Below are 5,194 nucleotides of genomic sequence, written 5' to 3'. Positions count from 1 at the left end.
GGCTTGTTTAAAGAGTCAAATGACAGACAGTAGCAGTCGAGTAGCATTTGCTTAGCTCCAAAAGTAGACTAGTGGGCATGTGCCTAGTTCGTGCTTTGGCTATGGTCACAAGGAGAGCAAACCTTCAATCTCTCTCTCTTCAGTTACGCTTATACTCTGAAACGGGATGGGTGTGGCTTAATGCCCTGCTACAGATCACAAGGTCTAAGGTCCGAGCCGCACTATCAGCTGAGGAGAAATTACAGTCGTGACAGTGAATTGTATGTTCTACTTGACTAAGATTAGTGGTACTGCTACGTTGTTACCACCGCTCCCAATATGGTGAGCGTTCCTAAATTAGGGTTGGCTATACCTGAGCCTTAGGCAGGAACGTAGTGCAGCTGCTACTGATTAGTTTTATTGATACATGCACTTCAAATATTTTTCTCGTGAGGATTGAAGTTAAAACTGTATAGTAATAACAGTGATGTATGTGTGCTTTTTTCTTATAGCAAAGCCACGTCGGGCTATCTGCTAAGTCCACCGAGGGAAATCGAACCCTTGATTTTAGCGTTGTAGCGGGGGACAATAACAACACTACTGAACGTATGTTAACCTGACTGATGTGTAATTCAAATGCAGCTATTTAAATAAATGTCAAAACTTCCAGTTAATCAGAATTGGAATTCAACACAAGTGTTAACAAGCAGCAGGGATATGTTGTGTATATTCCTGAGTAATTAGAATAAGGAGACATTAATTGAGTCATGTTAGAACTTTAACATGTACATGGTTACAGAACATAAACATGCCACAATATTCTCAACTGTTAGAAACAGGCAAAACTAGAGCATCAAAACGAAACAAACACCGCTGGGTTTAGGGTTTCTTACCTGCTTGATTTAGAACACGAGGCCAATAATTTACGTTCATTCTTCAATAAACTAGCTGCATTTTGTGCATCACAGAAGATCGAACCCTAGATTGTAATGTTGTAAGTACTTCAATTTTCTGTTAACCCAACATGGAAAACAAAAACTGAAATAAAATATCTGTAAGGATTTATATTTTGATGTTACAGTCTTCTTACGTGTTGGTGTTACAGTCTTCTTACGTATTGGTGTTACAGTCTTCTTACGTGTTGGTGTTACAGTCTTCTTACGAGTTGGTGTTACTGTCTTCTTACGAGTTGGTGTTACAGTCTTCTTACGTGTTGGTGTTACAGTCTTCTTACTTTTTGATGTTACAGTCTTCTTACGTTTTGATATTACAGTCTTCTTACGAGTTGGTGTTACAGTCTTCTTACGTTTTGATGTTACAGTCTTCTTACGAGTTGGTGTTACAGTCTTCTTACGTGTTGGTGTTACAGTCTTCTTACGAGTTGGTGTTACAGTCTTCTTACGTTTTGATGTTACAGTCTTCTTACGTGTTGGTGTTACAGTCTTCTTACGAGTTGGTGTTACAGTCTTCTTACGTGTTGCTGTTACAGTCTTCTTACGTTTAGGTGTTACAGTCTTCTTACGTGTTGGTGTTACAGTCTTCTTACGTTCTGGTGTTGCAGTCTTCTTACGTTTTGGTGTTACAGTCTTCTTAAGTTTTGGTGTTGCAGTCTTCTTGCGTTTTGGTGTTGCAGTCTTCTTACGTGTTGGTGTTACAGTCTTCTTACGAGTTGGTGTTACAGTCTTCTTACGTGTTGGTGTTACAGTCTTCTTACGTGTTGCTGTTACAGTCTTCTTACGTTTAGGTGTTACAGTCTTCTTACGTGTTGGTGTTACAGTCTTCTTACGTTCTGGTGTTGCAGTCTTCTTACGTTTTGGTGTTACAGTCTTCTTGCGTTTTGGTGTTGCAGTCTTCTTACGTGTTGCTGTTGCAGTCTTCTTACGTTTAGGTGTTACAGTCTTCTTACGTTTTGATGTTACAGTCTTCTTACGTTTTGATATTACAGTCTTCTTACGAGTTGGTGTTACAGTCTTCTTACGTTTTGATGTTACAGTCTTCTTACGAGTTGGTGTTACAGTCTTCTTACGAGTTGGTGTTACAGTCTTCTTACATGTTGGTGTTACAGTCTTCAGAGGTTTTGATATTACAGTCTTCTTACGTGTTGGTGTTACAGTCTTCAGAGGTTTTGATATTACAGTCTTCTTACGTGTTGGTGTTACAATCTTCTTACTTGTTAGTGTCATGGTCTTTTTAAGTGTTGGAGTTACAGTCTTATATTTTGGTGCTACAATCTTTTTACGTGTTGGCTATTCAAATATGAAGTTATTGTATTTATCGTTTCAATTTATCCAATATTTTTAGTTATTATTATAATTATTGTGTGTTTTATTGGATTGCTCTTGACTCTCGTGAGTCAGAATGCGAATAAAAGCACATCGCATTTGTCATAACTCACGTTATGATAGTTTAGAAGCAAGCGTGATAAAGTACTTCATGATAAAAATGAAATCACGAGTCGATCAGTAAATTAGTTCGATCAACATGTACAAATTAAATTAATTATCATAATTTAATAACAATCTTGCTGGTGGCAGCACCTGTTGTCTAAACTTGACTGACTCAGGTTTTACATCAATAAATATTTTATTATGCTTATAAACAGCGTTAATTATGTATTAAATTAAATAATTAAATTTTATTTTAATTTTTAAAACGTTTATACTCCACACCAGGGGGCAAGCTTAAAAATGAATGAATACATTACTGTTCTTAAGAAATAGAAAGTTAAATATTGAAGGTTATGTGGCAGCAATTGTTCAGTTATTACGCATTTCCTACTTAACAAATCTTGTTTTCGAGTTTCGTTCTTTTATTCTGAAACGTAATAAATGAAACTCTCTTCGGATTAATAGCTTGAGGTAACAAGATGTGGATGACCTGCACTGTGGTGTGTATGTCTATATCTTTGAACGTGGTTTCAATGTGATATTACACCATAAGTTCTTTTCTCGTTGGTGTGTGTATGTTACGCGAAGGCCCGGCATGGGCAGGTGGTTAAGGCCCTTGACTCGTAATTCGAGGGTCGCGGGTTCAATTCCCAGTCCTACCAAACATGCTCCCTCTTTCAGCAGTGAGGACGTTATAATGTTACGGTCAATCCCATTATTCGTTGATAAAAAGAGTAACCCAAGAGTTGGCGGTGGGTGATGATGACTAGCTGCCTTCCCTCTAGTCTTACACTGCTAAATTAGGGACGGCTAACGCAGATAGCTCCCGAGTCGCTTTGCGCGAAATTCAAAACTAAAATTCTGTGAAATTGTTTCTTTCAGAGGAGAATGCAGATACTGTTATTTAGATAATTGTTCTTTTCTGTTACGTTTCCTACCCTGTGTGACAACTTATGACTGTTCTTGTCTGCTCTGTTTAACCCCTTCTTATCAGTGTGATATTCTAGGCTGTTCTTGTCTGCTCTGTTTAACCCCTTCTTATCAGTGTGATATTCTAGGCCTGTTCTTGTCTGCTCTGTTTAACCCCTTCTTATCAGTTTGATATTCTAGGCCTGTTCTTGTATGCTCTGTTTAACCCCTTCTTATCAGTTTGATATTCTAGGCCTGTTCTTGTATGCTCTGTTTAACTCATTCTTATCAGTGTGATATTCTAGGCCTGTTCTTGTATGCTCTGTTTAATCCTTTCTTATCAGTGTGATATTCTCGGCCTGTTCTTGTATGCTCTATTTAACCCCTTCTTATCAGTGTGATATTCTAGGCCTGTTCTTGTCTGCTCTGTTTAACCCCTTCTTATCAGTGTGGTATTCTATGACTGTTCTTGTCTGATCTGTTTAACTCATTCTTATCAGTGTAATATTCTAGGCCTGTTCTTGTCTGCTCTGTTTAACCCCTTCTTATCAGTGTGATATTCTAGGCCTGTTCTTGTATGCTCTGTTTAACTCATTCTTATCAGTGTGATATTCTAGGCCTTTTCTTGTATGCTCTGTTTAACTCATTCTTATCAGTGTGATATTCTAGGCCTTTTCTTGTATGCTCTGTTTAACTCATTCTTATCAGTGTGATATTCTAGGCCTATTCTTGTCTGCTCTGTTTAACCCCTTATCAGTGTGATATTCTAGGCCTGTTCTTGTCTGCTTTGTTTAACCCCTTATCAGTGTGATATTCTAGGCCTGTTCTTGTCTGCTTTGTTTAACCCCTTCTTATCAGTGTGATATTCTAGGCCTGTTCTTGTATGCTCTGTTTAACCCCTTCTTATCAGTGTGATATTCTAGGCCTGTTCTTGTCTGCTTTGTTTAACCCCTTCTTATCAGTGTGATATTCTAGGCCTGTTCTTGTCTGCTCTGTTTATCCCCTTCTTATCAGTGTGGTATTCTATGACTGTTCTTGTCTGCTCTGTTTCACTCATTCTTATCAGCGTTATATTCTAGGCCTGTTCTTGTCTGCTCTGTTTAACCCTTTCTTATCAGTGTGATATTCTATGACTGTTCTTGTCTGCTCTGTTTAACCCCTTCTTATCAGTGTGATATTCTAGGCCTGTTCTTGTCTGCTCTGTTTAACCCCTTCTTATCAGTTTGATATTCTAGGCCTGTTCTTGTATGCTCTGTTTAACCCCTTCTTATCAGTTTGATATTCTAGGCCTGTTCTTGTATGCTCTGTTTAACTCATTCTTATCAGTGTGATATTCTAGGCTTGTTCTTGTATGCTCTGTTTAATCCTTTCTTATCAGTGTGATATTCTCGGCCTGTTCTTGTCTGCTCTATTTAACCCCTTCTTATCAGTGTGATATTCTAGGCCTGTTCTTGTCTGCTCTGTTTAACCCCTTCTTATCAGTGTGGTATTCTATGACTGTTCTTGTCTGCTCTGTTTAACTCATTCTTATCAGTGTGATATTCTAGGCCTGTTCTTGTATGCTCTGTTTAACTCATTCTTATCAGTGTGATATTCTAGGCCTGTTCTTGTCTGCTTTGTTTAACCCCTTCTTATCAGTGTGATATTCTAGGCCTGTTCTTGTATGCTCTGTTTAACTCATTCTTATCAGTGTGATATTCTAGGCCTGTTCTTGTCTGCTTTGTTTAACCCCTTCTTATCAGTGTGATATTCTAGGCCTGTTCTTGTCTGCTCTGTTTATCCCCTTCTTATCAGTGTGGTATTCTATGACTGTTCTTGTCTGCTCTGTTTAACTCATTCTTATCAGTGTGATATTCTAGGCCTGTTCTTGTCTGCTCTGTTTAACCCTTTCTTATCAGTGTGATATTCTAGGCCTGTTC

The sequence above is a fragment of the Tachypleus tridentatus genome, chromosome 3 (assembly GCF_004210375.1).
Source record: "Tachypleus tridentatus isolate NWPU-2018 chromosome 3, ASM421037v1, whole genome shotgun sequence".
Lineage (NCBI taxonomy): Eukaryota > Metazoa > Arthropoda > Merostomata > Xiphosura > Limulidae > Tachypleus > Tachypleus tridentatus.
Note: the sequence above shows the minus strand (reverse complement) of the source record.